Source organism: Narcine bancroftii, unplaced genomic scaffold (assembly GCF_036971445.1).
Source record: "Narcine bancroftii isolate sNarBan1 unplaced genomic scaffold, sNarBan1.hap1 Scaffold_275, whole genome shotgun sequence".
NCBI classification, from domain to species: Eukaryota; Metazoa; Chordata; class Chondrichthyes; order Torpediniformes; family Narcinidae; genus Narcine; species Narcine bancroftii.
Genome location: NW_027212010.1, coordinates 40,829 through 52,108, shown reverse-complemented (window position 1 = coordinate 52,108; position 11,280 = coordinate 40,829). Strand labels below are relative to the sequence as shown.

General features: G+C 36.8%; 1 protein-coding gene across 2 annotated transcripts in view; it reads left to right on the top strand.

Annotated features, from left to right (window-relative positions):
* LOC138750823 (probable G-protein coupled receptor 139) overlaps positions 1–11,280 on the top strand; it is a 48,180-nt gene that overhangs the window by 2,484 nt on the left and 34,416 nt on the right. The window contains exon 2 of one of the 2 annotated variants that reach the window (XM_069912942.1): positions 2,311–2,422. The gene's annotated coding sequence lies outside the window, so the exon portion shown is untranslated. Of the gene's footprint in view, positions 1–2,214; positions 2,423–11,280 lie in introns of those variants that run through there. The other variant, XM_069912941.1, reaches the window with a different exon arrangement.

The window sequence follows — 11,280 nt, the reverse complement described above, 5'->3', positions numbered from 1 at the left end:
CGGGGGGACTTTTGTCACTGATTCCTGAATGACAGTTCAGTAGTAGCGGTGAATGAAATTAACCCAATCTGCAGATTAAAGAATGATCCAACCAAGACTGTAGTTGAATTCAGTCATTTCGTGTGAGCACCCTGCGGAATCGGGATCCACACAACCATCTCCCACAAACCTCAATACCTTTGGGTATTTCACTCAGAAGCTCACGCGTGACCTATAACCGCACCTGGTGCAACTCATGTTCCATTCCACTGGCCAAGTCAGCTGTTCGCATTTTCATCCAAGGACAGACCGAACCAGTCGATGGCACTTAACTTCAAGCAATGTCAGGAAGCTCAAAACAGCGTCCCTCCTCTAAGACTTCGGAAAACGTGTCTCTCTCAGTGAATGAGAAGATCCTGAGAGAATGTCATTTGTTGTACATGGACTCCGAGTGCGGTAAATGTGCTATTGAACATATAAATTCAGTATATTTATAGGCAACAGCTCAATCCTACTGCAGTGCATGTTTGTATGACACAAACATGTTTCAGATACCAACGACTATATTTTTGTATCTGTGAGGTGGATCTCGGGGTTCAAGTCGTCTGAAATGGCAGCAATTCATCTTTGTATATTTCCATCTATGAGTCTTTCCCTCCTTCTCCCTCCCTCTCTTCCTCTTACCATCACGCTCTCTCCTCCTCAATCTCTCTTCCCCATTCCAACACAAAGAGTAAACATGCTCCTTCCACATCTAGGCAAACCTAAATTTGACCGCTGTTGAATATTCGATAGTATGTTTAATCACAAATATGCAATAGATGTAGCCTTTATGATTCACTCTTGGACACCAGAGCATGTAAATTTTCAAACAGCGGGAATGAGGCAGAGATCGAGAATGGAGTCATCATTTTTAAGTTTAAGGAAATCGGAAGAAGATTCCCAAAATGACGAAATTGGAATGACATTCCCAGACTGCGGCAAAGGGAATGAGACTAAAAGTGTGAAAGAACCCATCAAAGCTTTATGCTTGGAGGAATATGAAAACTTCTGGTGAAAGTGGAACGCGAAAGTGGCAGGATATAGGAATGGATATTTCTGTTTCGTCTTATGTCAGTGGTAAAAGGATAAAATATGATCGTAAGCGAGTGAGAGAATTCGAACGAGGATGGAACATTCAACCAGAAGAACACGGTTGAGAGGATGAGTGCAAAAGGAATAGGAATGAGCTTTCAAATGACTGGACGAATGTGAAATTCGGACACTTGGGGAACAGAAATCCGGTTCAAGAAATAAGCGAATTGATGGAGATTCTCAGAATCAGGGAACAGAATCTGGGAATGAAGTGCGAAACATTGAGTGACAAAATGACAATAAGCCATGATTTTAGGAATTGAAATAACGTTTATAATTTGAAAATAGGCTTGATCTCCACAGTCATAAAAAATATGAATAGAGGTGTTAGTGGAGAGATTTTCTCCGAGAAAGGAAATAGATGGTCTTCTCGAAGAATGAACAAAGACGAAATTCCCTCAGGGAACCATATCTGTAAAACGAAGAGAGGGAGTGAAATTATAAGCATGTAAGAGTTGGTGTCAAATGTCGAGAGAGAGGGAATCAAGTTCCAATATGCAGTTCAAATACTGCACATGGGATGGAGATTCTATGAGATCAGTTCAGAAAGAGGAAAGTGTAATATCAGACTCAGAGCGACGTAGCAGGAATGAGATTAAAAAATGAAAACATGCCATTGAATTTATCTCTGTGATGGAACTGCAATTATATTCTCAGAGTGAAAGCAATTAATTTTAATATTGAGAGAATTCAATGGAAATTCCTTGAGTAAAAATGGAAGTGCGATTGAGTATGAGAAAATATGTATGGGATTTTGAATGTGAAAATAGAATGGGAGAGATGATAACAAAGCAACGTTACAAAATAAGTGTAACATTCAGGGTGCTAAAAAGTTTCAAAGAGATTTTCAGACGGAGTTTATCGGAATGAAACTGACGGTAAGATTCAAGTGGGGACGAGGAAGGTTGTTTTCAAGCCATTGCATCATCGAGAATGCTAGTTACAACTACAGAGTCGGACTGTGAGAGAAATGCACTTTAACAAGTGGAGAAGCAGGAAATAGCCAACGTTGCGGAAATATGAGAATAACTGACATTTTCACTTTCTCTCTTTGTTGTTGCTATTTGATGTTCTGAATATTGCCAGAGTTTTATTTATGTTTCAGATTTCTCGGCCTCTGCATCTTTTCTCGTCTGTCAATCACCGTTTGTTGAATTGATTTTAAATTACGTATCATGCATTATTCTTCTTTTACAGGGCTAGTGAGCATCGCCCGACAGCTGGGCCCCAGTCTCTTGGCTCCAAGACAAAAGATTATAGTGATGCTCATGGAAAACCATTAGGCCGGCAAGAGTTCCTTCATGAATTGGTGAGAACGAGCTTTAGTATAGAACAGCAAAACGGACACATCTATTTCCTCTCTTGGTTGGTGGGTAATTCATTTAGCTGTGAGGGTTAACTGTGAGACTCAACTCACTTAATCTAACAGCTACTGGGATTATATATCGTCCATTGGAAGGATTTTTTCCATTTCTCACTATTTGTCTGTCTCCACTCTATCTGTTCCCTGGATAATGACTTCCAATCCGTGACATCCGAAATAACCCCTTTCTCTGATAAACTCGGATCGCTCCTTACTGGCGATGATAAAGCCCACGTTTGTATCTCCTCTTATTTTCCTAATTCAGTCTTTGACCACCTACCACAGGAAGAAAAAGGACCGAGTATCTCTGGTCCTCACTTTCTTCTTCTTCATCATCCACATCCGAGATATTATTTGACACTTCCGTCAACTTCGATGTGATACCACTAACAACCATATCGTCCCCTCTCAATTCTTCTTCATTTTCGCCGGGATCTTTCTGTCCTAAACCCTCTGGTTCACTCTTCCATTCTCACTCACATTTCCATCCCATCCACCACAGCTCGCTCTAATTGTAGAAAGTTCTAAACTTGTCGCTGCATTTTCTCGCTCATCAGGAACATAAACTGTCGTCCTAAGTGAGATAAAACTTTACATGGACATTTTCCAGCCTCATCCACTACATGATTTGAACTCGCTGTGGAATCATCTTGATTGGTGAGACCAATCTCAGATTAGCTGGCTGCTTTACTGAACACAATATCTGTGTTTGTAGTTCTTAACCTAAGCTTGCTGTAGACAATCATTTGAACTACCCCAACTCTTCCTACAATGACGCGTTAGTTCGTGTCCTCATCGTTTGTTGAGTGACGCTAAATGTAAATTTCTGGAACAATACATCATATTCTTCATGGACAGTTTAAACTTAATAGCATTAAACATCGATTTTCCTTATGTTAGATACCGCAAACACTTTCCAACATTTCTTTCCCCACTCCTGTACTTATTTACCCCTCTCTATATTTTCTTCCTTCCTAGTCGTGTCTCCCTCTGCCTACCTCTTCATCTTTAGAACCCTCTGCCCTATACACAACAACTATGAGCCCCAGAAATTTTATTCCTCCCTTAGATAATTAATTTTACCCCTTCCCTCTGGTCATGATAAAGGATTTAGACCCCAAAGGCTGACTGACTATTTGTACCCATGGATGCTATAAGACCTGTTGAGCTCCTCCGGCACTTCTTCATTTGCTTAATGTTCCAGCATCTGCAGCTTGCACGTTAATTTCACTTCACAGAAAGCCTTAGTTATGCGAATGGGCAGAGGTACAATGCTTTAAATTATTTAAACGAGAATACGATCATGCAGCAGTGGAATGAGCGTCAGAAAATTATCATGTCAGACATCTTATCTTGTATAGAAAAAGATATTCTTTCCATAACCAAACAAAACTGCATCTCTGAATACCACCTATCTAAAGACAATACATTTCTATTCTTCCAAGTAATCGCTATACATTTCTTGGCCACTGCCAGCGCTAAGTAAATAAAAGAGATCTGGTAATTATCTAATTCTAAATCAATGAAAATGTAAAAAAGATGTCTTTTTATGAGTTAAAGTCGACCCCATTTATGATTATATAAAATTTAAATAAGTATCTCTTTATTTGCATCTCAGCATCCCTGAATAGAAACATCTTGTATGAAAATAATGCCTAGTTAAATTAAAAACATGTCACCACATAGAGAAAAAAATGTGCCATAATAGCGGTGCGGTCTCCAATTTACTGTGCAATGCGACATTCGTGGAACAGCTGCATTTGGAACTACTGATTTCTTACAACATCACTTAATGTCTAGTTTCCATACTTTAGTTTCTGGTCCATTCGAAGGGACCTTATAAGTATACATTCATTAAATTATCTCTGGATTTGTCTGTTAGTCTCACTCCATTCTACCAATTAAGGATCTTCTTATCATCTCCCAGGCTGGTAATAAGAAAAGAATGCAGCCCCCCTTTTCTCTTCCAGTCACCAAGTTAAAACTTACATTTTTAACATATTCTTACAATCTACTTTCTCATTCACTTATTTTTATCATTTCGTGACAACTTATAACTGAATGATCAGATGAAAAACAACTTCACATAAGCAGCAGAGAAGTATTATTGAAAGAAGAATAATTGATAGAGTGATAAATTCCTTTCCAAGCCATTGTACTCAAAGTGTTCCAAATTATTATAGGATCAGTGTAATAATACTGGACAATGAAGATTTTATTCACTAAACACCTTTGGGTTTATGTTTTGAATTTTTGGCAGCTGGTCATGAAAATCACCTTATTACTGTCCTATCACATACACTTTTCTAGATATGGCATATTTTTGTGATTTCCTGTCATATTTTAAATCTACTTGTATATTGCCCATAAAACAAGCTGTTTTGGTCAGTCCAAGCATGACCGAGTATGCACTCAATGCAAGTGCGATGCAAATAATTTTGCATAGGTTTGGGCATGCTTAGTCAGGATAGATGCAGACAGGCTATAAACACAGCTCACATATACAGATGCTGTGCATTACATTGATTATAGATTGAACGCATGTTAATGCACTTGTTCTTCAGCCAATAGTATAGTGAGTACAGTTATGTCTTCTGGAAGATCGAATACACTATAAATATCTCATTAATGTCCTTAAAGATTTGGTTAGTTATTGTATAAGACATTGGTAGAGCCAAATTTAGAGTGCTGTGTGCAATTCTTATAACTACAGGAGAGATATCAATAAAATTGAAAGAGTGCAGGGAAGGTTTACTAGGATGTTGCCAGCACTTCAGGAAGGGAGTTACAGGGAATGTCTCTGGAGTGTTGAAGAATGAGGGGAGAGTTGATGGATATAATACAAAATTATGAGATAGAGTAAATATAAGTAAGATTTTTAGACACTAAACAGAGGGCATGGGTTAAGGGTGAAAAGGGAAATGTTCTGGAAGAAAAATAGTTTGGCATAAACCAGAAGGGCATAATTGGAGTCACGTGATGGAGTAGTGGCCAGTCATGAAAACCAGCCCTCTCCAGGAAAATAGAAAAAAAGTTAGGAAAAAGCAAAGCTTAATAGAAATAGAGTACAAGAAATAGAAGATAAAGATACAGAGAAGAGAAACAAGAAGAAAGTAAGAACAGCTGGAAAAAAAGAAGAAAAAAGTCACCAGAGAAGAAGGAAGAATGCCTTACCTGCAGGAAGGAACAGGACACTGTGGTGATGAGGAGCGCCCAACCCTTGAGGTCAGTCCCTGCCCTACAGAATTGCGAACCCCGATCGGTGGACTGGAAAAATGGCTCTCTGAGCCAAACAAAAGTGCGCAACTGCACAATCTAAGGTAAAGGAAACCACCGACAGGAGGGGGGCTCTGCCAAGGAGAGGGCAACCAAGGCATGACCAGCTGAGGGACACCCAACACCAGGAAGATGAGGAAAGCAGCAGGAGAGGGAGTGTAGTACCAGGTGAGGAAGAAAGTTGATGGGGTGAACGGCAAGAAGAGCAGCAGCAGAAGGCTCGACAGATGAGCAGCCCAGAAGGGGAGGACCAACAGCAAGAGGCCAAGCAAGAAGAGACCCAACAAAGTGAGACAAGCAACTCATCCGAAAAACCAGAAGAGACACAGATACAAAGAAGAGAAGAAGAAGAAGACACAAACATAGGTACAGACACAGAAGAAGAGGAAGAAGAAGACCAAGATTTTCCACAGAGAAATAGAAAGTAAAACAGATGGACAGAATATAGATAATTTTTTTTGAAGAACAAATGAGATCATTAAAAGAATGGTTGTCATTAGAATTTAGTGCAATTAAAATAAAAATGAAAAGAACAGAAGAAAAAATGCAAAGATTAGAGCTAGTCATGACAGAAATAGGGAAAAGATTAGAAAATGTGGAAGAATGAGAAACGGCTGTAGAAATAGAAGTAAATGACAAGAGGAAAATTAGAAGAAAGTGATAAAAAAAATTAAAGAGACAAAAGAGTTGTTAGCTCAGAAAATTGATAAGTTGGAAAATTATAGTAGACGAAACAACATAAAAATAGTGGGCCTAAAGGAAGATGAAGAGGGCACAGATATGAAGGAATTTATAAAAGAATGGATCCCGAAGGTCCTGGGAATGAAAGAAATGCAGGAAGGAATGTAAATAGAAAGGGCACACACAGCACTAGCTCCAAAATCACAGACACATCAAAAACCAAGATCGATTTTAGTAAAATTTTTGAGATATACAACAAGAAAATATACTGGAGCAGGGAAGGAATAAAATTAGAGAAGATAATAAACCATTGGAATACAAGGGTCAAAAAATATTTTTTATACCCAGACAAAAGTTTTGAACTCTTAAAGAAGAGGAAGGAGTTTAATACAGCAAAATCGATCCAATGGAAAAAAGGATATAAATTCACGTTAAGTCATCCAGCTGTGCATAAAATATTTATAACCGGGGAGCAAAACAGACTGTTCTCAGATCCGGAGGAAGCACAATAATTTGCAGAATGCTGTAGGACAAAAGGAGAGATGACGAGATGTAATAAGTATGAAGAACGGTGATAAAGTGTATATAAAGATGTAAAAACAAAGTATATGTAAAGAACTAAAGAAGGGAAAGAGAAGGGAAGGAAGGAAGTAAGGGAAAAAAGGGAGAACTTTGTTATATGTGTAAAAAAAGTGTTTTCTGGGGGGTTGCGGGGAGAGAATAACGGTCACTGCAAAATCAGTTGACGCTTGCAAGCAGGATCGCTTGTGGGAGTTGTGGTTGCCCGGCAAGGGATAAGGGGCAACTCAGAGAGTAGGGGGGGGTATTTGGGGTTAAGGTAATATTGGATGTGGGAGTTGTTGGAGTATTTTATGTTTTAAATGTGTTGTCATACAAGGAGTTTAAAAAGGGAAAACTGAGAGATGAAAATGAGGAAAAGGGGGATGGTGGTGGTGGTGAGGATGCAGAAATGAGGTGTAAACAGGATATGAGATGCTCTCGTTGAACTATATAACTATAAACATTAATGGAATACATAACCAAATTAAATGAAAAAGGCTATTAAATTTACTGAAAAAAGAAAAAAATAGATATAGCATTATTGGAGGAAATGCATCTAACTGAAATGTAACATAACAAATTAAAGAGAGACTGGGTAGGACACGTAGTGGCAGCATCATATAATTCAAAAGCTAGAGGTGTAGCTATATTAATTAATAAAAATGTACCAATCAAAATAGAGGAGGAAATAATAGATCCAGCAGGGAGGTATGTAATGATAAAGTGTCAGATATATTCATAATTTTGGAATTTGCTCAGTATATATGCACCTAATAAGGAGGATCAAAAGTTTATGCAGGATTTTTTTTTGAAGTTTGTAGATACACGAGAAAATATATTGACAGGAGGGTATTTTAACCTTAATTTGGATCCAATGTTTGATAAAACTGGACAAAAGACAAGTAAAAAGAATAAAGTGGCCAAATTTATGGTTAAATCAATGCAGGAAATGAAACTTATGGATATATGGAGGAGGCAGCACCCACGAGAAAAGGAATACTCATATTAGTCAAGTAGGCATAAAACATACTCAAGGATTGATACATTTTTATTGTCAGCCCATATTCAAGGGAGAGTTAGGAAAACTGAATATAAAGCTAGATTACTATATGATCATTCACCCCTGTTATTAGCAATAGAACTGGAGGACATCCCACCAAGAACATATAGATGGAGGTTAAACTCCATGCTACTTAAAAGGCAGGAATTTAGAGAGTTTATTGAAAGCTAAATTAAAACATATTTTGAAATAAATACGGAATCAGTGAAAAACAAATTTATATTATGCGATGCAATGAAAGCCTTTATTGGAGGGCAGATAATAAGTTATGTAACTAAAATGAAAAAGGACTACAATCGGGAAATAGAGCAGTTGGAAAGGGAGATAGTACAGAAATGGAACTGGTAAAAAGGGATGATATAATGAAAAGGAGAAAATTGGCAGACAAAAACAATAAAAAATGAAACATTACAAATGTACAAGGTGGAGAAGAACATAATGAAAATAAAGCAAAAGTATTACGAACTTGGAGAAAAAAAAAAACACTTAAAATATTTGCCTGTAAAAGAACTGTATTGGCATCAAGGAAAAGGGACAAACAAATTAAATACAACACAATAGAGATTAAAGAGCTTTAAGGAGTTTTCTGAACAATTATACCAAACTGAGAACAAGGGGAAAGATGATAAAATAGGAGATTTTAGCTAAAATTGAACTGCTGAAATTGCAAGAAGGGAACAAAACAAACTGATAAAACCATTTGAAATAGAGGAAATACAGGATATATTAAAAAAGGTGCTGAACAATAAAATGTCTGAAGAGGATGGATTCCCAATTGAATTCTATAAAACATTGAAGAGTTATTAATTCCTCCTCTCCTGGAAGTAATGAACCAGATAGAAGGAAACACAAAACTCGCCAGATTCATGTAAGACACCAATAATTACAGTAATACCAAAGATGGGAAAGGATCCACTAACACCAGCATCATATAGAACAATATCTCTACTTAATTCTGATTATAAGATAATAGCAAAAATTATTAGCATACCGATTGGTCGATTGTGTACCAAAAAGTGTACAACAAGATCAAACTGGATTTATTAAGAAAGACGAACAGTGGGATAATGTCTGTAAACTTATTAATCTAATTCATCCTGTTCAAGGAAATAAGAAGCCAACAGTTGCTGTTGCTTTAGATGCAGGAAAGCCTTTGACAGAGTAGAGATGGAATTATTTATTTAAAATATTACAGAGGTTCAATCTACTAGGAAAATATATTAATTGGATAAAAGGATTATATAATGGACCATTGGCGAATGGTAACAGTAAATGGATATGTCTCAAACTAATTTAAATTAAGTAGGTCAACTAGACAGGGATGTCCATTATCCCCTCATTGTTTGCTTTAGCAATAGAACCATTGGCAGAACTGATAAGAACAGAAAATAAAGGATAAATATATAAGATGATATATGTAACAGAAAAAATAATAAAGTCAGTATCAAGAACCAGAAATTAATCAAGAACCAGAAATATCAATAAAAGAATTACATAAGAAATTGAAGGAGTATGGAGAAATATTGGGGTACAAAGTCAATGCAAATAAAAGTGAAGTGATGCCAATGAGTAATGCGGATTATACAGAATTTTAAAAAGAATCACCATTTAAATGGCAAACACAAGCAATCCGAAACATAGGTATTAGGTTAGATAATAACTTAAGCCACCTGTGCAAACTAAATTATCTGCCACTAATAAAGAAATTGCAGGAAGACTTAGAACATTGGAAAGAATTACCGCTAACATTGATAGGGATTACATTAAAATTAATGTCTTCCCAAGAATACAATACTTATTTCATTCATTATTTCCTTTAACAGAGAAATTTATTAATGAACTAAAGAGAATAATAAGGAAATTCTTGTGGAAAGTGGGAAACCAAGGATAGCATTAGATAAATGAACGGAGTGGTTTGCAGTTACCAAACTTTAAAAATTATTATAGAGCCACACAATTAAGGTATTTATCAGATTTTTACCAGAAAAGGGAAAAACCAGACTGGGTTAAGATAGAACTAGATAAAATAGGGGAGAAGGTACCGGAACATATATTTAATAAGTGTGATGAAAAGCTGGTACAATATAAAAGCTCACCAGTACTGCATCATTTACTCAATATATGGAAGAAGATCCACTTAGAAAGGAAAAAAAAAACGAATTACCAAATACCAAAATTACTATTGATGGAAAATCAACGAATCCTTTTGACAATAGATAATCTTTCCTTTAGAGAATGGGAGAGAAAAGGAATCAAAAGAATAGAAAATTGTTTTTTGGGAAATAATTTATTAACATTTGAACAGTTGAAGTACAAATATGGAATAATTCACGGTACAATGTTTGCATATCATCAACTGAAAGCTTGGCGGGAGTCACGTAATGGAGTAGTAGCCGGTCAGGGAACTCCAGCCCTCTCTGGAAAAGTTTAAAAAAATACACAAAACACAAAGGTACAAGAATAAAAATTAAAACAAAGTGAAAATAAAGGTGGGAAGAAAATGGCAGCGAAGAAAGAAAAGTCGAAAGCAACGGGAAGAAGAGAAGAAGAAAAAATGTCGGAAGAAGAAGGTGAAGGCCTTACCTGTTCGAGCAGGCCCGCCGTGGAGAGAGAAGCCCACTCCCTAAGGTCAGTGGAAGTCCCGAGCTCGGGACTATAAAAATGGCTCGCGAAGCCAAGTAAAAGTGCGCAACCGCGCATGAAAAAAAAACACTGATGGGAGGGGGGACCAGCTGAGGAGTCGATCTCCACAGCTGAGGATAACAGCTGCAACACAACAACAGGAAGAGAACATAGAAAATAAAGAGAACAGGAAAGAAGAGAGAAAAAAGAAAACAAGGAAACAACAGATGGCCAACCCAGAGGAAGAAGAAGAAGAACATAGAGAAATGGAAGAAGAAGGGAAAGGCAAGACAATGGATATATATTTTTTTAAAGAATATATGGAATCAGTAAAAGAATGGCAATTACAAGAATTTAGTGAAATAAAAAGAAGAATTAAAAGTGCAGAAGAAAAAATGAATAGAATAGAGATGGTCATGTCAGATATAGCAAAAAGATGGAAGGTGGAAGAACAAGAAACAGCCGTAGAAATGGAAGTAGAGGACTTAAAAAAGAAATTAGAAGAATCTAATAAAAAAGTTAGAGACACAAGAGCTGTTAGCTCAGAAGATAGATATAATGGAAAATTATAATAGAAGAAATAATATAAAGATAGTGGGACTTA